Below are 24282 nucleotides of genomic sequence, written 5' to 3' on the forward strand. Positions count from 1 at the left end.
GGTATTTCTAATGTACATTTTCATACAACCTTTTAAAAAAGTCTGAGGACATAGGGGCAGATGTATCAAGCATTTTTGAGTTCACCAAAGGGCAGATTCGCAGAATCTGCCCATTTGCGGACGCAAAAATTGCATTTTTGCTGCAGCAAACCTAATTTTGCGATTTGGTAACCTGTTACCGAATCTAACAATGGGTTTGCGATTGGGTATTAGGAAGGTGCGTGTTTAGGGTGTCCCTTCCTAATAACGAATCGCATCGATATGTATGTATGTTTTGTGACCTCAATTGTGGTTGCAAAACATTTGCATTTTACCAGCAGTGGTGTAGAGTGGAGTGGCGTGTCATACAAAGGAGTGGTGTAGAGTGAAGTGGCGTAGAGTGGAGTGGTATAGAGTGGGGTGTAGTAAAGTGATGTGTTGAAGAGTGTTGTGACATAGAATGTCATGACATAGAGTTTGTGGCATAGGATGTTGTGGCATAGAGTGTCATGGCGTACAGTGGAGAGGCATACAATGGAGTCACATACCGTAGAGTGGTGTGTCATAGAGTAAGGTGTAGCGGCGTATAGTGTAGTAGCGTGTCTTAGAGTAGAGTGGAGTGGCTTCTGATAAAATGTTGTATCACAGTGCAGAGGCATAAAGTAGAGGTCTGTAGAGTGGATTGACATGTCGAAGATTGGAGTGGCGTGTTTGACAGTGGAGTGCCGTGCCGTAGAGTGTACTGGCGTGGAGTGTCATAGACTGGAGTGGAGTATCGTAGAGTGGAGTGGCGTTTCATAGGATTAAGTGGCATGTTGTATAATGGAGTAGAGTAGAAGGCTATAGAGTGGAGTGGCATTCAGTGGTTTAGTGTACAGTGGCTTGATTCAGAGTGTTGTAATGTAGAGTGATGTACAGTGTTGTGTCTTAGAGAGCTGTGGAATAGGGTGTTGTGGCATAGAGTGTCGTGGTGTAAGGTGTCCTGGCATACAGTGGAGTGGTGCATGGTGGAGTGGCCTGTGATGAATAGAGTGGAATGGCGTAGAGTGGACTGGTGAGTCATACATCAGAGTGGTGTGTCTTACAGTGGAGAGGCATAGAGTGGAGTGGTGTAGAGTGGAGTGCTGTGTCGTTCAGAGAAGTGGTATGTTATAGAGTGGTGTGTCGTATAGTGGAGTGGACTGGTGTCTTGTTAAGTGTTGTACAGTGGAGTAGAGTGGCATAAAGTGGAGAAGTGGAGTAGAGTGGAGCAGAGTGGAGTAGTGTGCCATAGAGTAGAGGGGAGCAAAGAAGTATGAAGTGGCATAGAAGGAGTTGTATAGAGTGTCGTAGAGTTGAGTAGAGTGTGATAGAGTGGTATAGAGTGGAGTACAGTGTTGTAGAGTGGCATACTGTGGAGTAGGATGTTGTAGAGTGGAGGGCCATAGAGGGGAGTAGAATGGCATAGAGTGGAGTGGCGTAGAATGTCATAGAGTGGAGTGGCGTAGACTGTCATAAAATGGAGTATATGGTTGTGGAGTAGCATACAGTGGAGTGGCATAGAGTGGTGTAGAGTGGAGTGTTGTAGATTGGCATAGAATGGGGTAAAATATCATTGAGTGGAGAAGAGAAGAGTGTCATAGAGTGGAGTGGTGTATCGTAAAGTAGTGTCAACTGTTGTGGAGTTTCGTGTCATTGAGTGGAGTGGTTAGTCATAAAGTGTCATAGAATGGAGTGGTGTTGTGCAAATTGGGGGTGTAGAGTGGAGTACAATGTTGTAGAGTAGAGTGGCATAGAGTGGAGTGTTTTGGAGTAGTGTAGAGTGGAATGGTGTAAAGTAGAGGGTCATCTTGCATAGTGTCTTAGAGTGAAGGAGCATAGAGTGGCGTGGCATAGAGTGGAGTAGCATGATGTAGAATGGAATGACATCTCATAGAGTGGACTGGCGTGTCGTAGAGTGGACTGGCATTTCGTAGAGTGGACTGACATGTCAGAGAGTGTTGTGTCGTACAGTGTCTTAGTGTGGCATGTTGTAGAGTGGAGTGGAGTGGTGAGTCATAAATTGTCATAGAGTGGTGTGGTGTAAATTGAGGGTGTAGAGTGGAGTAGAATGTTGTAGAGTGTAGTAGCGTAGGATGGAATGGTATTGCACACTGCAGAGTGGAGTGAGGTTTTGTAGCATGTCTTAGAGTGGAGGGGTGTGGAGTGGAGTGGCATGACGTAGAGTGGAGTGACATCTCGTAGAGTGCTCTGGCATGTAGTAGAGTGGACTAGCAAGTTATAAAGCATTATCACGTACAGTGTCTTACAGTGGAGCGGGGTAGAATGGAGTGGAGTAGTGGAGCAGAGTGGAGTAGTGTGCCATAGAGTAGAGTGGACTAAAGTAACGTGGAGTGGCATAGAAGGGATTCCGTAGAGTGGAGGAGAGTGCTTTAGATTGGCATGGAGAGGAGTAGAGTGGAGTGATGTAGCGAGGAATGGAGTAAAGTGACACAGTGAAGTGGCATGTCGTTGAGTTGTGTGGAGTGGTGTGTCATAGTGTATCATAGAGTGGAGTATAGTGGCATAGAGTGGTGGGGCATAGAGAGAAATAGAATGTTGTAGAATGGAGTGGCATAGAGTAGAGTGGTGTCTTGTAGTGTACAGTGAAGTGGCGTGGCATAGAGTGGCGTGTCGGAGAGTGTTTTAGAGTGGAGTAGTGTTTAGCTCAGCGTAGCGTAGATTGGAGTGGCGTAGAGTGGATTGGCATGTAGTAGTTAGGAGTGGCATATTGTAGAGTGGAGTGGCATGTCATAGAGTGGAGTGTCATGTCTTAGAATTCAGTGGCATGATGTAGAGTGGAGAAGTGTAGAGTGATGTTGAGTGGAGTGGTGTGCTGTGCAGTGAAGCAGAGTACTGTAGATTGGAGTGGCATGTCATACAGTGCAGTGGCATGTTGTAGACTGTAGTGATGCAGAGTGGTGGCGTGTCGTAGAGTGAAGTGGCGCGTTTTATAGTATAGTGGCGTGTCATAGATTCGAATGTAGTGGTGTGTAGTACAGTGCCTTTTGTGATATGTCAGTATATTTCAGGAGGTATTGCAGTACTTTCTAGATAATTTTGAGGAAGTATTGCAGTGGTCCGGTAAAGTTTTTTTAAAACGTACAAACCAATAAAAGTACTTCACCCTAACTCTACCTCATTTCTTTCAGCTATATTTCCAGTTAAATCCAACATCTAACACAAAGGCGCTGATTCACAAAGGTAAACGTACACTTTGTGTAAGTTAAGGATTGCTATTCACAAAGGGATTTATGAGTAGAATCTTTACGAGTGCAGAGTCTCTGTTCCCATAAAAATATTGCTTGGAAATTTCCTTGTGAATAGCAAGCACTTGGAAAATTACACAAAGTGTAAGTTTACCTTTGTGAATCAGGCCTAAAGTGTAGTGTGAACAATTTTATTTTGTAAGAGCTGTCATTAGCCAATAAAATTGTGTCTTGTCATTGCCATGTACCTCAGCCCAATATCTCACTATGTTTTTGTCCCTTATTACTTAAAAACTACTGAAACCAATTAAGATTAAATAACAAAAAGCACCCTTTTCACCCCATAATCTATATTCCTGCTAAATTTCAAGTACATCCATTCTGCCATTTTGTTGCTACGTCAGAGTAAAACGTCTATGGAAAATGCACTGGTGGAAAAACATGTTTTGGGACCCTCCTTTTTTCTTTGCACTCCCTTAAGTAATCACCGCGAAACCTTGCATCATCAGCCAATGTAGAAAAAGGAATAGGTCTGTAACGTTTCGTGGAAATTCGTCAAACGGTGACAAAGTTATTACGAAGGAAAAATCTGACGAATTCCTATGTCTTGGAATCCTAACTAAAACTACAGACTGACTACTGCCACTTTGTAATATATATATATATATATATATATATATATATGTATATATATATATATATATATATATATATATATATGCTTACTTTCCACGGCTCTTTCACGGCGGAACCTCCCACAGTCCGGTGGCGCGTTCACGGCTGGCAGAGCCCCGCCAGTCAATTATTTTCCATAAAATTCCAAGTTAGACGCGCACTCAGAGGTAAAGTGTACACAGTGTCGCTTTATTTGCTGTTACGCGTTTCGGAAGCCAAAACTCCCTTGCTCACACAGCAAGCCATTAGCTTTCCACCAGTTACATACACACTGCGTGATAGCCATAGAAACAGGACTGTACATATTTCATTTTGGCTGACATCTTTGAGTGTACTTGTTCTACAATGTTCTTGTACACACAATGTCTCCTTTTACACAACCACTTATCCATGAAAGTGATTAAGTACATTTCATAATTATTCATTATGTCACATTTCGTTCGCCACAGTGGCTGATTGTGCAGTTACTGTTTCTAAACCCCTCTTCTTTCGCCTAGTGGCTTAATTAGGGTTCAATGTCTCTGGTTAAAGCTTTATCTTTAAAAACAAAAAAAAAAGTGCCAAAAACGTGAACTATAAGTGAAGAAATTTCTACTTAGTGAAGAAGTCTTCTACTCTATTTTCCCGTGAATCTTCTGGGTGACAGGCTCAATTCCTCGTGAAGTGCACGTGATCCCTAATATATCATCTTGATTCCGCCTGTTAGAGTAAAACAAAAATTAAAATTACAATCTTATTCTCATTAAAAACATATTTCCAGCTTAGATATTTTAAACCAACATTACTTCATTGTGACAAACATGCATGGGTTTTACGTTTCATAGGTACAGGAATCATACTTTGTTTTTTCATGAATCATATAGATGAACTACCAATTCCTCATGGTCATTGTGCCTATTCGGTTGTCGTGTTTCTAGTTCTAGAATCCATTTTGACTCTTTTTTCCTCAACTGCATCTCTCTGTTACCCCCTCTCTGATTTTGCCTCACCTGTTCGATTGCAAAGTATGTTATCAAATTGCAATTCGATCTGTGATGTTGCGCAAAGTGTCTTGCGACTGGGTATTGAGGGTCCTGATTTGTGATTGCCCTTAGATGTTGCATCACCCTATTCTTGGCCATTACTGTTGTGCTGCCCACATATCTTTTTTTACACGGACATTCAAGCACGTATACCACATGTGTAGAGCTGCACGTAAGGAATTGTGTTATCTTTCTTTTGGTCTTTCCATGAGGGAGATCGAAGTCTTTTCTCATAGGGCTATACTTGCAGGCTTTACAGTGCCCGCACGGAAAGAAACCTGCCAGATTGTGTTGGTTCCTATCCTTGTAGTCTGTGATGTCTCCCTTCGTGAGTATGTCCCTCAGACTATGACTTTTCCTGTAGGTAATGGCTGGTCTAGTGCTTAACTCAGGGCCAATGATAGGATCACTTTTAAGGATGTTCCAATTTTTTGCAATTATTTTCCTTACTTTGTGAGACCCTCTATTGAATGTTAGAATTACCCTGGTGGTATCATTCCCTTGGTCTTCCCTCTCTTTGGTTATTAAGGTGCTTTCCCTTGTTACATTTTCCATCTTTGCCAGGGCTCTATCTAGAACCCACTTGGGGTAACCCCTTTCTTTGAATCTCTGTATCATATTTCCACTTTCTTGTTTGTACTCCTCTGTGCTAGAACAATTTCTCCTTGCTCTTAGCAGTTCCCCATAGGGGATGCTCCATTTTAAGGTGTCAGGGTGACTGCTAAGAGCATGGAGGACACTATTGCCTGCTGTTTCCTTCCTGAACAACTTTGTTCTTAAACGGTCACCTTCTGCTCTTACTTCTACGTCTAAATATTCAACCTTGTGTCTGTCCTTTTGATGAGTAAGTTTTATATTGTACTCATTGGTGTTTAAAAGTTTCACAAATTCATCCGCTTCTGCATCATTTCCACTCCACACTACAAAAAGGTCATCTATATACCTTAGCCATACTATGACTCTTTCGAATGCCTGTCTGTACTGGGGGTCATTTTGTATCTCCTCTTCCCATTTTCCCAAGAACAAATTCGCAAAGCTCGGCGCAAAGCTCGTACCCATACAAGTTCCAGTTGTTTGCTTGTACAGTTCACCATTAAACATAAATACATTATTCTCCAAACATATTCTTATCATTTCCCTTAGCATCCTTGTATGCTCTAGGTACATTATGTTCCGTTTTTTCAGATAATGCATGCATGCCTCTATACCATGTTCATGTTCAATGACTGTGTACAATGAGTTTACATCCATTGTTATTAACATGTACTCAGCTTTCCAATTTATGGTGTCAATCTTTTTTAGAAAATCTTGGGTATCCTTCACATAGGAAGGTAGCTCCTTTACATGTTCCTGGAGGAAGAATTCAACATATTTTGACACATTTTCATACACACTACCTATGGATGACACTATGGGTCTCCCTGGTGGTATAAGTGGGTTCTTATGTATTTTGGGAAGAAAGTAGATTATTGGCAATTTAGGATAATCTTTTTTCAAGAAAGTAAACTCCTCCCAAGATAGGAGACCTTCCTCCTGCCACTTGCTCAGGTTAGACCACATAGTTAGGATGTTATTTTTGTATATGCTACCATTACTTTTACAGTAATAGTTTTCATTGTTTAGTTGTCTTGCTGCCTCTGCTATATACGCCTCCCGAACTTGTATCACTACATTTCCCCCTTTATCTGCTGGGCGTATTATAATGGAGGGATCATTTGCTAGGGATTCAATGGCTTTCTTTTGTTTTACATTTAGGTTGAAACCTCCTCCCTTTCCCCTTGGGCAATGCTTGTATTCCATTAGTGCCTTGGTTGTTACATCATGAAAAGTGTCTACGTTATCATGTGGGAGATTAGGAAAGAACACAGATTTGGGTTTAAAACTAGTCATGGCAGCTCTATCTGTAGTTACGTTCAGTGATTCTGTGCCCCCCTCCCGGATGTATGTTCCTGTATTGTCTCCTTCATATAGCAGGTCCTGCGCTATTTGGATGGCATTCGCGTCTCCCACCTCTAATAAGGGCTGACTCGGGGGTATGGGTTCCTGTGTATTCCAGTTACTAGTGTTGTTCTTGAGAGCATGCCATTTTTTTAGTTTTAATTTTCTTATGAACCGGAATATATCAATTCTGGTCTCACTGTAGTTGAATATTTCTGTCGGACAAAATGAGAGACCCAAACTCAAAGTTTTCTTTTCAACGTCCGTTAACTCTCTACTCGATAAATTTACTATAGTTTTGTTTACCATTTCATTGTTCTCCATTATTGTTGGCGTTTCTTGTAGCCCCCACGCCTGGTTCCCACTGGCTCGCGTACCACTTCTTTTTCTCTTCCTCTTCCTTTGTTTCCTTCTTTTCCTACGTTGTTTGCTTCGTCCGTCCCTCTTCCGGCTCCTCTTGCTTTCCCCCGGGGCCTCCCTCTCGTGCCTCTTCCTCTTTGTACTGGAGGGGGTGAGAATCTTCCCGACTGCCGCCCCCTCTTCAGCGCTCGGAATTCGTCTAAATACGTCGGTTTAGAGGTAATTATTTCCATCTCAGCGATTGTACTTGTACTGTGTATGGAGCCCTCAGTATCTGATCCATCTGCGGTACCTATGTCTGGTCCCGCTCCTTGGCTCTGGGGAGACTTGCTGGACGATGTAGGTTGTTGCATGTCATATAGATGGTCATACTTTTTGCTGTATGTTAGAATGCGCCCGGAGTCATAGTCATTGCATTCTCTATGCAGTTTTCTTTGTTTTCTCAGTTTTATATCTTCTTCATACTGGACCAGTCTGGCTTTCATTTCCTCCTTGTATTTCTTTACACTTGTTTGGTCACTCTCATTGCTGAGTTCTTCCTCTATTTCCAGTATTTCTTTGAGAATTCTCTCTCTATCCTCCCAGGCGTATTTCACCAGTATACATAACATTGTTTTAGAGCTGCTTGTTGAATTTTCAAACCACTCTTCCAGCATGCGTGGGTTGGGAGACTCATGAGAGGGTGTTATGTATATTCTAAGTCCTCTTGGGATCATGTTTTTGTCTACATAGTCTTGTAGAGACACTGCCTCCCACCATTTAGATGTTTCATTCTTCTTTAGTTTTTCATATTTTCTTAATTTCCCTATTAATGAGGTTTCCACTTGCTTCTGGGCTCCCACTTGCTGCCCTTTTCCCGGTGCTCTAGCCAGTAGTGTCTGGGCCACGCGTCTGCGTTGCGCGTCCTCGTCCATTCTTTGTTCCTTCACGAGTGTTTTAAAGTTTGTCACAACTTCAGTCTATTGGGCTGGAAATTAAAGTGATCAGACGCTAGGGTTGCTATCTCCTAGCTTCATGATCGTGTGTTCACGTTTACAGTCTTTATAGATCTTTTCCTTAAAGCGTTATGTGCCACTTAGCCTCCCTCCGTAGTCCGGAGTTCCGGATGCCCTGTTTAAAGTTCTGTCGAGACTTTCACAATTAATACTTTCTTAACTGCGCGTTGCAAGCGTTTTGCCGTCTTTTCGTTCTTCGTACCGTTCTTAGCCCTTCGGTACCCTTTCGCTCCTCCCGTGCTTAAACACCCATCGGCTCCCCCGCCTTCTCGGCTTTTCCTTCGAAAGGCTTCGCGTCTCCACGCTGAGTCTTCGAAGTTCCAGCTTCGAAATCTGGGCTTACCTTCGGGATGTTCAGTCAGGCTGTTAAGGGCTTCTCCGCTTGTTGTCTCACACAGGCATCGCTCACGCTTCTTTCCCGGCGACTCGATTCCCTCGATGTGGGCCGGCAGTTCCACCAAGTTCAGCTGCTTACTTTCCACGGCTCTTTCACGGCGGAACCTCCCACAGTCCGGTGGCGCGTTCACGGCTGGCAGAGCCCCGCCAGTCAATTATTTTCCATAAAATTCCAAGTTAGACGCGCACTCAGAGGTAAAGTGTACACAGTGTCGCTTTATTTGCTGTTACGCGTTTCGGAAGCCAAAACTCCCTTGCTCACACAGCAAGCCATTAGCTTTCCACCAGTTACATACACACTGCGTGATAGCCATAGAAACAGGACTGTACATATTTCATTTTGGCTGACATCTTTGAGTGTACTTGTTCTACAATGTTCTTGTACACACAATGTCTCCTTTTACACAACCACTTATCCATGAAAGTGATTAAGTACATTTCATAATTATTCATTAATTCAGGAAAAGAAGTGGTACGCGAGCCAGTGGGAACCAGGCGTGGGGGCTACAAGAAACGCAACCAATAATGGAGAACAATGAAATGGTAAACAAAACTATAGTAAATTTATCGAGTAGAGAGTTAACGGACGTTGAAAAGAAAACTTTGAGTTTGGGTCTCTCATTTTGTCCGACAGAAATATTCAACTACAGTGAGACCAGAATTGATATATTCCGGTTCATAAGAAAATTAAAACTAAAATAATGGCATGCTCTCAAGAACAACACTAGTAACTGGAATACACAGGAACCCATACCCCCGAGTCAGCCCTTATTAGAGGTGGGAGACGCGAATGCCATCCAAATAGCGCAGGACCTGCTATATGAAGGAGACAATACAGGAACATACATCCGGGAGGGGGGCACAGAATCACTGAACTTAACTACAGATAGAGCTGCCATGACTAGTTTTAAACCCAAATCTGTGTTCTTTCCTAATCTCCCACATGATAACGTAGACTCTTTTCATGATGTAACAACCAAGGCACTAATGGAATACAAGCATTGCCCAAGGGGAAAGGGAGGAGGTTTCAACCTAAATGTAAAACAAAAGAAAGCCATTGAATCCCTAGCAAATGATTCCTCCATTATAATACGCCCAGCAGATAAAGGGGGAAATGTGGTGATACAAGATCGGGAGGCGTATATAGCAGAGGCAGCAAGACAACTAAACAATGAAAACTATTACTGTAAAAGTAATGGTAGCATATACAAAAATAACATCCTAACTATGTGGTCTAACCTGAGCAAGTGGCAGGAGGAAGGTCTCCTATCTTGGGAGGAGTTTACTTTCTTGAAAAAAGATTATCCTAAACTGCCAATAATCTACTTTCTTCCCAAAATACATAAGAACCCACTTATACCACCAGGGAGACCCATAGTGTCATCCATAGGTAGTGTGTATGAAAATGTGTCAAAATATGTTGAATTCTTCCTCCAGGAACATGTAAAGGAGCTACCTTCCTATGTGAAGGATACCCAAGATTTTCTAAAAAAGATTGACACCATAAATTGGAAAGCTGAGTACATGTTAATAACAATGGATGTAAACTCATTGTACACAGTCATTGAACATGAACATGGTATAGAGGCATGCATGCATTATCTGAAAAAACGGAACATAATGTACCTAGAGCATACAAGGATGCTAAGGGAAATGATAAGAATATGTTTGGAGAATAATGTATTTATGTTTAATGGTGAACTGTACAAGCAAACAACTGGAACTTGTATGGGTACGAGCTTTGCGCCGAGCTTTGCGAATTTGTTCTTGGGAAAATGGGAAGAGGAGATACAAAATGACCCTCAGTACAGACAGGCATTCGAAAGAGTCATAGTATGGCTAAGGTATATAGATGACCTTTTTGTAGTGTGGAGTGGAAATGATGCAGAAGCGGATGAATTTGTGAAACTTTTAAACACCAATGAGTACAATATAAAACTTACTCATCAAAAGGACAGACACAAGGTTGAATATTTAGACGTAGAAGTAAGAGCAGAAGGTGACCGTTTAAGAACAAAGTTGTTCAGGAAGGAAACAGCAGGCAATAGTGTCCTCCATGCTCTTAGCAGTCACCCTGACACCTTAAAATGGAGCATCCCCTATGGGGAACTGCTAAGAGCAAGGAGAAATTGTTCTAGCACAGAGGACTACAAACAAGGAAGTGGAAATATGATACAGAGATTCAAAGAAAGGGGTTACCCCAAGTGGGTTCTAGATAGAGCCCTGGCAAAGATGGAAAATGTAACAAGGGAAAGCACCTTAATAACCAAAGAGAGGGAAGACCAAGGAAATGATACCACCAGGGTAATTCTAACATTCAATAGAGGGTCTCACAAAGTAAGGAAAATAATTGCAAAAAATTGGAACATCCTTAAAAGTGATCCTATCATTGGCCCTGAGTTAAGCACTAGACCAGCCATTACCTACAGGAAAAGTCATAGTCTGAGGGACATACTCACGAAGGGAGACATCACAGACTACAAGGATAGGAACCAACACAATCTGGCAGGTTTCTTTCCGTGCGGGCACTGTAAAGCCTGCAAGTATAGCCCTATGAGAAAAGACTTCGATCTCCCTCATGGAAAGACCAAAAGAAAGATAACACAATTCCTTACGTGCAGCTCTACACATGTGGTATACGTGCTTGAATGTCCGTGTAAAAAAAGATATGTGGGCAGCACAACAGTCATGGCCAAGAATAGGGTGATGCAACATCTAAGGGCAATCACAAATCAGGACCCTCAATACCCAGTCGCAAGACACTTTGCGCAACATCACAGATCGAATTGCAATTTGATAACATACTTTGCAATCGAACAGGTGAGGCAAAATCAGAGTGGGGGTAACAGAGAGATGCAGTTGAGGAAAAAAGAGTCAAAATGGATTCTAGAACTAGAAACACGACAACCGAATGGGCACAATGACCATGAGGAATTGGTAGCTCATCTATATGATTCATGAAAAAACAAAGTATGATTCCTGTACCTATGAAACGTAAAACCCATGCATGTTTGTCACAATGAAGTAATGTTGGTTTAAAATATCTAAGCTGGAAATATGTTTTTAATGAGAATAAGATTGTAATTTTAATTTTTGTTTTACTCTAACAGGCGGAATCAAGATGATATATTAGGGATCACGTGCACTTCACGAGGAATTGAGCCTGTCACCCAGAAGATTCACGGGAAAATAGAGTAGAAGACTTCTTCACTAAGTAGAAATTTCTTCACTTATAGTTCACGTTTTTGGCACTTTTTTTTGTTTTTAAAGATAAAGCTTTAACCAGAGACATTGAACCCTAATTAAGCCACTAGGCGAAAGAAGAGGGGTTTAGAAACAGTAACTGCACAATCAGCCACTGTGGGGAACGAAATGTGACATAATGAATAATTATGAAATGTACTTAATCACTTTCATGGATAAGTGGTTGTGTAAAAGGAGACATTGTGTGTACAAGAACATTGTAGAACAAGTACACTCAAAGATGTCAGCCAAAATGAAATATGTACAGTCCTGTTTCTATGGCTATCACGCAGTGTGTATGTAACTGGTGGAAAGCTAATGGCTTGCTGTGTGAGCAAGGGAGTTTTGGCTTCCGAAACGCGTAACAGCAAATAAAGCGACACTGTGTACACTTTACCTCTGAGTGCGCGTCTAACTTGGAATTTTATGGAATATATATATATATATACACATACACACACACACACATATATATATATGTCTAAATATAAATAATCACATGCATGAACATATATAAACACACAAACACACATATATATTTATTGATGCACCATGCCTACAGGACTGTGACTGGTGTGGGTACACAGGCCACAGAGAAGTACCCACAATGGAATGCAGCAAAGGGCCGGACTTGTCATTCTGTCACTTCAACATTTCCCCAGAGAAATGCAGACTAGGAGATAACTTTCAGAAAAGGATGTTCTAGTATGACTGTAGGAAGGTGGATATCTGACTATGGTTACCCCCAAACTTTTTGCCTGGTGTTTAGCTGGTTTTTGACTTAGTTGGCCTGGGATCCTGCTATTCAGGGCCCCAGGCTGATTGCTCTCTCCTTAAAATGGACTCCATGTACCTTAGGTGCATAACACAATTGGAACTGGTTCACCTTATGAGCCCCTGTAATAGTGCACCCTAGGTGCCCAGGGCATAGGTGTATCCAAGGCCTACCAGGGGCTGCAGCACGTATTGTGCCACCCCTGGCCTGGCCTCCATATTTGACACAACTGGCTGATCACTCAGCTGGGGTAAGTCGGTGTAACCACCTCTTACTTAGGTACAGTATGTCTGTGCCTAACCCTAAACTGGACACATATGTTCCTATCAGCCACTCCTATGGAAGGCCTCATCAATCCTGGAGGCAGAGTGCTTGGAAATATGTGAGATGGTGCTCTGGCATGAGCTGAGCCTGTCTGCAGCTGTCGGGAACAACTCCCTAAGCCGTTCCGGGATATTGCCATACCATATACTCTTAAGTGCATTATAATCCTCGCGGTTAAATGCTATCTTTGGTTTGGCTTTATCAAAACATGTCGAGTAAGGTGTCATACGAATTGGAATACTATCCCCTCGCCAATTCTGGCGACGGGGATAGCATTCCACCCTTCTAGAGGGACACGACATGTGTGTAGCCTTAACCCCGGTTAAAGTTAAACAGAGCCTCAGCTTCACAAAATGGACGCTGCCACCACAGACACAAGTCTGGCCTCCTGCTGCTGACCGAAACTCGGCAGATGGTGGCCTGGACAAAGGGTTTCCTGCCTTGGGAGGTGCGAGCACCACCCCAGACAGGATTTTGTGTATTAGGTAGGACAGGGCTGAAAAGAATCAGACATGCCCGGGGCACACAAGGTGTCCCCGTGCATAGGCCAGTCCAAACCGGTTCTGGGGCCTTCCAGCCCCAGTCCTGGCGCGGAGCTGGACAAAGGAAAGGGGGTGTAACCGCCCCCCTTCCTGGTTCCACCCAGAGGAGGGACCTAGTAGGTGATCCACCCCCAGTTTGGGAATAAGAGGGGGAGCAGTGCCATTGCACAGCAGATCATCCCGAAATCAACTTAAAACTAAGAAGAAGACTGGACTTCGACATTCTGCTGCACAGAAGACTGAAGAAGAATCTCCCTTGTGGCCAAGGAGTGACCACCCTGTGAACACAGGTACCAACCAGCAACTCGACGTCTGCTTTGCCGCCGCCTCCCGCCGGAGACCGAGCCCAGAGCCCGACAAGAACCAGACTCCCAGACCTCTCAAAGCCCGATCCACAGTCCCTGCGAAGAAGGGACCCGTGGAGGCACCGAGTGACGTGGGACCGGACCTCTTGGAAGACACTCGTAAAGCTGACTGCGCAGCTTCTGAGGCATCCTCGACGTTGTGCTTTGGGGATTGAGAACCCCCACCACCGAGCAGCCCTTGCACCGAAGATCAGCCCCCCAGCATCTCCACGATCTGCGTGGGGCCCTTTTGCACCGTGCCACTCGACGCGCCATCCCGGCCACTATCCACGTGGTCAGCGGCCATCTTGGCGACGAACCCGAAGATTTAAACAGCAGGTCTGGTTGCTCCAGACCTACCCAAGCTCCTGTGAAAAGGAGCACCCGCTCTGACCTTGCTGGTCCGAGTGAACAGCATCTTTCACCTTCTGCGTGGCTTGCATTTGCCAAGGCCTGTTTGCTCCGATCAGGTCGCCGACACCGCCAACAGCGAGAAGCCTACGTGGGACAGCTCGTGACCGACTCCTGGACGTCCTCGACCCCGGGTATCCACGTGGCTGCAGAAAGAAGCTACCCGACAACGCCTGTTTGCACCCGATATCGCCTGGTTCCACTCTGGTTCCAGGGCAGTCACTGGCTAGTGACTTTGAACACTGTCCCCTCTGCTTTCAGGTCTTCAACTCTTCTGATCCACCCTTGGATCCACCGGAACTCTTCTCATCGAGCCGCCTGCAGCATCTTCAGCTCCAAGCACCATCGACCAGCGTGACGAAACCCGACACATCTTCGACCCTGTGCACCCGCTTCCTGTGGGTGAGGTAACTCAGCTCCGCCGGTGCTCCTGCACTGGTACACATCCCAAGGGCCTGTGTTTTAAGTTTCAGCTCCGTAGGTCACTCGGAAGGTTCCTAACTTTCTAACTTTGTGCTTTTTACGCACCATAGACTTTGTATTGAGAAGTGCGTGCACTTTGAACACTGCACCCGAGTCCCGTGGGCCTTTCCCGACTTAGTTAACTCCAGTCTTGAATAGCTCCAGCGATTCCCAAGGCCCTAGGCCTCTTCACTTTCCTTTAGGTATCTCTTATACCACTTATTTAGTATATGGTTTAGGTGGCCCCTAGGGCTCATCCATATTGTGCAACTTTTGTGTATTTTAAACTGTCTTGTGATTTAACGCTTGTGCTTCTGTGCTCATAAAGAGTCCAGGGGATTTTAATAGTTAATAAATCAATATATATTTTCAATATATATCTGTGTGGTGTCCCTTTCATTTGGTATTCAAGGGGGTTGTGTATGGTATAACAGCTGGCTTCACATGCCTTTCAGAGTTTAGCCTAAGACTGCTTTGTCCACGTTACCACTAGGATAACTGGTCTCCAAGGTTGAATTACAACCATCATCATAAGGGTTGCTTGGCATGGTACAAAGTGATCACTAGAATTAGTGAGCATTATATACCAGGCCAACTTCTCACATTGGTGAGCAGCGGATTGGGATCTGAGCTTGCTGTTGTTTTACCATTACAATCTTTGAGATTATCATTTGAAAGATCATACAGGTACCTGCTAGGTACATATAAAACAAGACTAGTATACATAAGTTCTACTGAACTTAGTTGTTGTAGAGCAAAGGGAGTAGCACACCCTAGCTACAACTACTAGATAGGTTTAGTAGGTAAACACCAGTGTAGGTAGATTGCAACACATCCACCCACACTAGAGCAATGTCTGGAACAGAGGGGTCCAGTGGACTTACTCCTGTTGAGAGTGACCCTCCAAGGGCACCATCCCAGTTTGCTATTTTTCCCTTTAAGGAATTAAGACAGCTTTGTGTCTTAAGGGGTCTGAAGACAGGGCCTTCCCCTACTGCAGACCACCTAAGAGAGCTCTTGGATCAGTCTGAAGCTCTAAAGACCTCTAAAGCAAACCCCACAGGGAATGCTGAAGGAGGCCATCCTTCAGAGGATGACACTGTAGACCCCCCTGCCCCTATCATCCTAGTAGATGAGGAAGCCTCCACCACTGGAGCTCCTCAAGTAGATGTAGAGGAAGAGGAAGAAGAAGAGGAGGAGGAGGTGGAAAGCAGTGAGTCAGATGATGACAGAGATAGTCAGGTGCTGGTCAGTAGACTGAACCAGGCTAACTTAAGTCAACTTGGGAATGAATCAGGTAACAACCCATTCAGACCCCCAGGTGGACTTAACCAGGGCCATAGGAGGAGAAGGCATCACTCAGGTGAATCCAATACCTCCCATGTCTCTAGAGGCTCTCATGGTCACTCCAGAAAAGAGATGACTAGCCCTCAGAGAAGGGAACATGAGGCCAAGATGAGAGAGGCTGAGCTTAGGATCCAGAGGCAAGAATTAGAGGTTGCCCTGGCTAAGGAGAAACTTGCTAGAGCAAGACAGCCTAGAGAGAGTGGGGTAATAGAACCCACTGGTGGCAGCAATATCCAGAAGGATAAAGACAGGTCCTTTGATACAAGAAACCTGAGTAAGATTGTGCCCCCCTACAAAGCTGGGGATGATATCCACAAATGGATGACTGCACTTGAGAGAGCCTGCATGGTACAGCAGATCCCTCAGGAGCAGTGGGCAGCAATCTTGTGGCTCTCCTTTGAAGGTAGAGGCAGAGACAGACTCCTCACAGTTAGTGATGAGGATTCTAGAAACTACATGGTCCTGAAGAGTGCTCTGATTGATGGGTTAGGCTTAACCACTGAACAGTACAGGTTAATGTTCAGAGATACCCAGAAGACACAGACTCAGGACTGGTCTGAATTTGTTGAGTGTGCCACTAAGGCTCTGGAGGGCTGGTTGCTGGGAAGTAAGGTTACTGACTATACAGGATTGTATAATTTAATTATGAGAGAGCAAATCTTAAGTAATTGTCAAAATCAGCTTCTACATCAGCACCTGGTTGACTCTGATCTGACCTCCCCACAAGAATTGGGTAGGAGGGCAGACAAATGGGTCAGAACCAGGATCAGGCCTAAGAACCAGGGTGGTGACCAAAAGAAAGAGACTACCAAGCCTCAAGAGAAGGGTGGGGATAAAAGTAAGGAAAAGACTTCCCCAGGGCCCCAAAACTCCAAGAATGGGGGTGGGTCCCAAGACACTTCTACATCCCAGAAAAAGCCTTATTGTCATACCTGTAAACAGGTGGGGCATTACAAAACAGATAGCTGTTGTCCCAAGAATTGCAATAAGGAGAATATACCTCCAGGTAAGGCTCCAACACCTCCTGTCACTGTTAGCAGTGGTCCCCCAGGTGGTGGGAGCACCCCCAAGAATTTGGGTGGGTTTACTTTTGGAGGACAGGTGGACTCTGGCCTATCCAGGTCCCCTAACTCAGATACTCTTGTCTATGAGACTGGCATGGGGTTTGCCAATTTCACAGCTTGCCCAAACACTTTGAGCAAGTATAGACAGGAGCCCCTCATCAATGGCTTGAAAGTTGAGGCCTTCAGAGACACAGGGGCTAGCATCACCATGGTGGCTGAATGTCTAGTCCCCTCAAGGCAACTTTTACCTGATGCCAAATATCAGGTGACAAACATTGATGGCATAGAATCCAATCATCCCATGGCAGTAGTCAATCTTAGCTGGGGAGGTGTCACTGGCCCAAAGAGAGTGGCAGTGTCAGCAAACTTGCCTGTAGATTGCCTACTGGGTAATGATTTGGAAATCTCAGCCTGGGCTGAGGTTGAACAGCAAACCCATTCTAGAATGGTAAATCTCCATGGAAAGGTTAGTGGGGCTGTAATGGCTACAGCCCCAATTCAAGATGTCCTTCCTGAAAAGGTTGGGAGGGCTGAGCAAACCTCAGCCCCATCTTTAGATAACTTCCCTCCTGGAAAGAATAGCAGGGCTGTACTGGTAACAGCCCATACCCAAACTGAGTCTCCTCCTGAAAAGGTTGGAGGGGCTGTGATGGCCACAGCCCAAACTCAAACAGATACATGGGTAGTGAAGCCTGAAATGATGGATCACTCCACCCAAACAGAGAGCATGGAGGAGGAAGAGAAATCTCCCCCTCACCAGACTTTAGGAAAGGATCAGCCTCCTCAGGGAACTGATCTTACCCCTGATGAAGGAACTGTCCCAGAGGTTGTTAGGCCTGGCCTGACAGAACCTCTGATGGCAGTGGACCCTTCTCAGGAGGGACCCAGTCTGGAGCAGGTAACCTGCCCCTCTCTACCTTGCCTTACTCAGCCCAGGGCTGCAGAGGACAAGAAGGACAGTGAGACCCAAAGGGCCCCCTGTCAAATAAAGCACCCCCATCAACAGATTAGGGGCACCGAAACTAGTAGCCCTAGTGAGGTGAAAACTTTAAAAACTCCTGAGGGATCCCCCTTAAAAGTAGTTAGGGACCTCCCCCAGATGGATATTGTTGGGCACAGCCAAACCTGGGACCCTAAGGGCCCAAACCTGACCTGTCCCTCCAGTAAGCCAAACAGAGGGACCCAGCCTCCAGCTTTAGGTAGCCAGAGGTTGACCCTGAGAGCACAGTGCAACTCAGTCAGAGAAAGAAAGGCACACATGGTGGAGAGTGATTGGAGGAAGCTGAGCCCTACAGAGGAAACTCACTTCAGTACTCCATCTCAACACCAGCCTTTGACTTTGCAAAGACACACCACAGGTAGAGATTCCCTATGGTGGAGACCCTCCGATACCCTTAGGGTGAGGGATTGCTTAGTGGACCATGAGACAGGGGGTTACCAAGCCAGAGCTGGTACTTCCTTATATGGCCACTTAGGCAATATAGGCTTACCTGGTCAAGGATAGCCTTATCTCCTTTCGTTTGGGGGGGGGTTATGTAGGAAGGTGGATATCTGACTATGGTTACCCCCAAACTTTTTGCCTGGTGTTTAGCTGGTTTTTGACTTAGTTGGCCTGGGATCCTGCTATTCAGGGCCCCAGGCTGATTGCTCTCTCCTTAAAATGGACTCCATGTACCTTAGGTGCATAACACAATTGGAACTGGTTCACCTTATGAGCCCCTGTAATAGTGCACCCTAGGTGCCCAGGGCATAGGTGTATCCAAGGCCTACCAGGGGCTGCAGCACGTATTGTGCCACCCCTGGCCTGGCCTCCATATTTGACACAACTGGCTGATCACTCAGCTGGGGTAAGTCGGTGTAACCACCTCTTACTTAGGTACAGTATGTCTGTGCCTAACCCTAAACTGGACACATATGTTCCTATCAGCCACTCCTATGGAAGGCCTCATCAATCCTGGAGGCAGAGTGCTTGGAAATATGTGAGATGGTGCTCTGGCATGAGCTGAGCCTGTCTGCAGCTGTCGGGAACAACTCCCTAAGCCGTTCCGGGATATTGCCATACCATATACTCTTAAGTGCATTATAATCCTCGCGGTTAAATGCTATCTTTGGTTTGGCTTTATCAAAACATGTCGAGTAAGGTGTCATACGAATTGGAATACTATCCCCTCGCCAATTCTGGCGACGGGGATAGCATTCCACCCTTCTAGAGGGACACGACATGTGTGTAGCCTTAACCCCGGTTAAAGTTAAACAGAGCCTCAGCTTCACAAAATGGACGCTGCCACCACAGACACAAGTCTGGCCTCCTGCTGCTGACCGAAACTCGGCAGATGGTGGCCTGGACAAAGGGTTTCCTGCCTTGGGAGGTGCGAGCACCACCCCAGACAGGATTTTGTGTATTAGGTAGGACAGGGCTGAAAAGAATCAGACATGCCCGGGGCACACAAGGTGTCCCCGTGCATAGGCCAGTCCAAACCGGTTCTGGGGCCTTCCAGCCCCAGTCCTGGCGCGGAGCTGGACAAAGGAAAGGGGGTGTAACCGCCCCCCTTCCTGGTTCCACCCAGAGGAGGGACCTAGTAGGTGATCCACCCCCAGTTTGGGAATAAGAGGGGGAGCAGTGCCATTGCACAGCAGATCATCCCGAAATCAACTTAAAACTAAGAAGAAGACTGGACTTCGACATTCTGCTGCACAGAAGACTGAAGAAGAATCTCCCTTGTGGCCAAGGAGTGACCACCCTGTGAACACAGGTACCAACCAGCAACTCGACGTCTGCTTTGCCGCCGCCTCCCGCCGGAGACCGAGCCCAGAGCCCGACAAGAACCAGACTCCCAGACCTCTCAAAGCCCGATCCACAGTCCCTGCGAAGAAGGGACCCGTGGAGGCACCGAGTGACGTGGGACCGGACCTCTTGGAAGACACTCGTAAAGCTGACTGCGCAGCTTCTGAGGCATCCTCGACGTTGTGCTTTGGGGATTGAGAACCCCCACCACCGAGCAGCCCTTGCACCGAAGATCAGCCCCCCAGCATCTCCACGATCTGCGTGGGGCCCTTTTGCACCGTGCCACTCGACGCGCCATCCCGGCCACTATCCACGTGGTCAGCGGCCATCTTGGCGACGAACCCGAAGATTTAAACAGCAGGTCTGGTTGCTCCAGACCTACCCAAGCTCCTGTGAAAAGGAGCACCCGCTCTGACCTTGCTGGTCCGAGTGAACAGCATCTTTCACCTTCTGCGTGGCTTGCATTTGCCAAGGCCTGTTTGCTCCGATCAGGTCGCCGACACCGCCAACAGCGAGAAGCCTACGTGGGACAGCTCGTGACCGACTCCTGGACGTCCTCGACCCCGGGTATCCACGTGGCTGCAGAAAGAAGCTACCCGACAACGCCTGTTTGCACCCGATATCGCCTGGTTCCACTCTGGTTCCAGGGCAGTCACTGGCTAGTGACTTTGAACACTGTCCCCTCTGCTTTCAGGTCTTCAACTCTTCTGATCCACCCTTGGATCCACCGGAACTCTTCTCATCGAGCCGCCTGCAGCATCTTCAGCTCCAAGCACCATCGACCAGCGTGACGAAACCCGACACATCTTCGACCCTGTGCACCCGCTTCCTGTGGGTGAGGTAACTCAGCTCCGCCGGTGCTCCTGCACTGGTACACATCCCAAGGGCCTGTGTTTTAAGTTTCAGCTCCGTAGGTCACTCGGAAGGTTCCTAACTTTCTAACTTTGTGCTTTTTACGCACCATAGACTTTGTATTGAGAAGTGCGTGCACTTTGAACACTGCACCCGAGTCCCGTGGGCCTTTCCCGACTTAGTTAACTCCAGTCTTGAATAGCTCCAGCGATTCCCAAGGCCCTAGGCCTCTTCACTTTCCTTTAGGTATCTCTTATACCACTTATTTAGTATATGGTTTAGGTGGCCCCTAGGGCTCATCCATATTGTGCAACTTTTGTGTATTTTAAACTGTCTTGTGATTTAACGCTTGTGCTTCTGTGCTCATAAAGAGTCCAGGGGATTTTAATAGTTAATAAATCAATATATATTTTCAATATATATCTGTGTGGTGTCCCTTTCATTTGGTATTCAAGGGGGTTGTGTATGGTATAACAGCTGGCTTCACATGCCTTTCAGAGTTTAGCCTAAGACTGCTTTGTCCACGTTACCACTAGGATAACTGGTCTCCAAGGTTGAATTACAACCATCATCATAAGGGTTGCTTGGCATGGTACAAAGTGATCACTAGAATTAGTGAGCATTATATACCAGGCCAACTTCTCACAATGACCCAAACAAAACTCATCGCCCCTTTCTAGTTAAAACTCTTGCAGCTTGGAACTGATTTGAACAGTTTTTGCCAAGGCTGATTTTGATGTCCATTCCAGCCTTGTGTATACTGCGGCTTACAATAACTTGGACATGATGCACATTCTGCACTCTGACACTAGCTGAATCTATCAAAAACTAAAGAAGGAACACAGGGTGCATTACGAAGAAGCCGACCCATGAGGAGGACAAGGTGTTGAATGAGGAGAAGCAGGGTGGGACTGGGACTGAAAATAGACCAGGGCACCAAAATACAAATTTGGCCTTATTAGAGAGTTAGAATGCTAAAAAATAAATCGAAGCAGTTTTGAACTTGTAAAGACGTGTCCTATAGGGGTTTCGCAAGGAATGGGAAGACTACATGGATTTGAGCTTGCTGCAGACAGCGTTTCTTTTAAAATATCAGGTACATCATGAGTAAAAACCAACCATAAAACCGGCCCACAAACAGCCAAAAAACTGGCCCACACACTGACCTGTCAGAACAGCACATCAGACACTACCTGACTGCTTATAGCCCAATCCAAACATAAGGCGAAGGACAGGACAAGGAGGAGGCCATGAAAACCTAAACCCAGTTTCTGGCAACTGGACATTCTTATGACATGGGGCAATCGAAATAGTTTGGTCATCACCACCTAAGGAAACTGACCCTATATTCTAAAAATAAAATATGGGCAAAATACATATTATTATTTAAAAAAGTAGGGAAGGGGAGGTTGGACTGGGAGCTAAAAGCAGCCTTGGAATTGTTTTAGTCCTTGTTTGAAAATGCATCTATTGAGTACCTACTCGAGTACCTACAAAGAGTAGGTACTAACAGCCCTCTGTCCCTGGCCCACCCAGGGTTTCCTAAGGGCATATTACCAAGGCAGTGCTATAAACTTTTCTGCGCTTTTGTGGCCCTTTTCCGGCCGAAAAGTGGAGATAATTGTATCTCCTTATCAGCAATGAGACGCTATTACGTGTTTTGCTGATTTTGTGCCCCTTACAACAACGCCCAGCTTTGCATCTCTAATGAGATGCAAAGTGGGCGTTCCGTGCCAAAATAACTGGAGAAATGTCACTAACCGACATTTCTCCAATTATCAAGCTGCACGCAAACAAGCAGAGCGTCAAGAAAAGTGGTGCTAACCACAGTTAACGCTACTTTCCTAACGCCTGCTTGAAACCTGACTTAGCCATGTAATCCAATGGGAGGTGGATTACAAGGCTATGATCACCCTGCCCTATCAGCAAGGTTTCGCTGGTTGCAGTGTGATTATCGCTGGATTTCCAGCAATAATCACACTGTTTTCCAGCTAACGTATGGATTCCTATCGCTTGGGAGATAAGCGTTGCTGATAGCACGCTATCTCCCTTGTAGAATCCAGCGTTAGCTTGCGATAATTATCCCCGCGCTAAAAACGCTGAGCGATAATTATTGCAGGACCTTGCTAATATGCCCCCTAGTTTCTTGGGTGGCCTGTCCAACCATGAATGAAGCTGAATGGAGCTGAAGAAGCAGTTGTCTAACACACTGTGTTGTTCCCACAAAACTCAAGTGCACCAAGATCAAGGGTGAAATTGATGGATGGCAGAAAAGAAGAATGTGATGTATACTCAAAGGTGTACAGGTGCATGGTATTGGAGGGGAAGAACCCTGTGAACAAGTGAGTACAGAGACTACCAGTACTTTGGCATTTTGAACGTAATACAGCAAATGTGTCAAAGCATTGTGCAGGGCCACTCATGTATAGTGAATGGAACAAGTGACATTCCCCATGTCCAAACACCAGAATACCACCTTCCCCTTTGGTGTTTAGTGCTGCAGTTATAATGCAGAATTTGTATCCACAGCTACGCCAGAGGGAAAATGGCATGCATGCACATGCAGAGTAATAAAAAAAAGTGATTGGTGGAATGCTTGAATAAATATCAGGGCCCCATCAGAGTCCATCATTTTTTGCCTGTCATGCTACCTCAGATAGGTACCAATCATATATAGATCAGGCAGCCCTGCTCCAAAAGGAATAGTCCATCCTGCACATTCCAGGCCAGGTCCCCTCTGAAAGGGCACATGGGAACACAAGCAGCCCCATACTGTGTTCGGCATATCTGGGCCTTACCAATAGGGTACAGCTTGAGTCTTTGTTATGACGCGGTTAGCTCAGGTCCCACGTCTGAACATCCTACCACACAGGGGGGTTTCCAGTCATTCACCCTGCAATGCCTCTTTTACTAGTCATCTCCAGCTTGCACACTAATATATATATATGTGCATCCTAAATGAAAGAACAAGTACAGATGTGTGCATGCTGGAGATGACTATTAAAAGATGCATTGCCGCATATATATGTCCAAAACAAAGTGGTCTGCAAGCGGCGCGCTCTTGCTGCTGGTGCAGCGTTGGGGGTAAAAGACCACGAACCCCCGGATAATTATTTCACAAAAGGGGACGACACTGCAATTCCGGGGTCTCCAATTAGCAACATCCTCTTATTTAGCAGACAGCTTTTTACACCACAACGCATTTCGACATCTGTCTTTATCAAGTGGTGCCGGGCACATATTGCTCTAATTAATACGCCTTAAAGAAAGTGAAGGGCATTCTGGGAAATGTAGTGGTCCAAACTTCAAAGATGTGTGACTTCATAACTAGAGGACAGTAAGTTATAAATATGACTTATAGTAATTTGAAAGTGGTGCATAAATTATAAATATAGGCTATAACTATAACTTTAGAATTTCTAATGTTTGTGTAATTTAAGTTTGTTTTGTATACAAAGGAGAAATATGTTTTCCTAACTATAACTTATCCATAAACGTTGATTTTTTCCTGGAATTTCCATGATTTTTACATTTTTAATTA

The 24282-nt window shown here is 45.4% G+C and overlaps 1 protein-coding gene across 1 annotated transcript in view; it reads right to left on the minus strand.

Annotated features, from left to right (window-relative positions):
• GPR20 (G protein-coupled receptor 20) overlaps positions 1 to 24282 on the minus strand; it is a 153884-nt gene that overhangs the window by 22982 nt on the left and 106620 nt on the right. The gene's annotated exons all lie outside the window — the stretch shown is intronic.

The sequence above is a fragment of the Lissotriton vulgaris genome, chromosome 4_1 (genome assembly GCF_964263255.1).
Source record: "Lissotriton vulgaris chromosome 4_1, aLisVul1.2, whole genome shotgun sequence".
In the NCBI taxonomy this organism is placed as follows: domain Eukaryota; kingdom Metazoa; phylum Chordata; class Amphibia; order Caudata; family Salamandridae; genus Lissotriton; species Lissotriton vulgaris.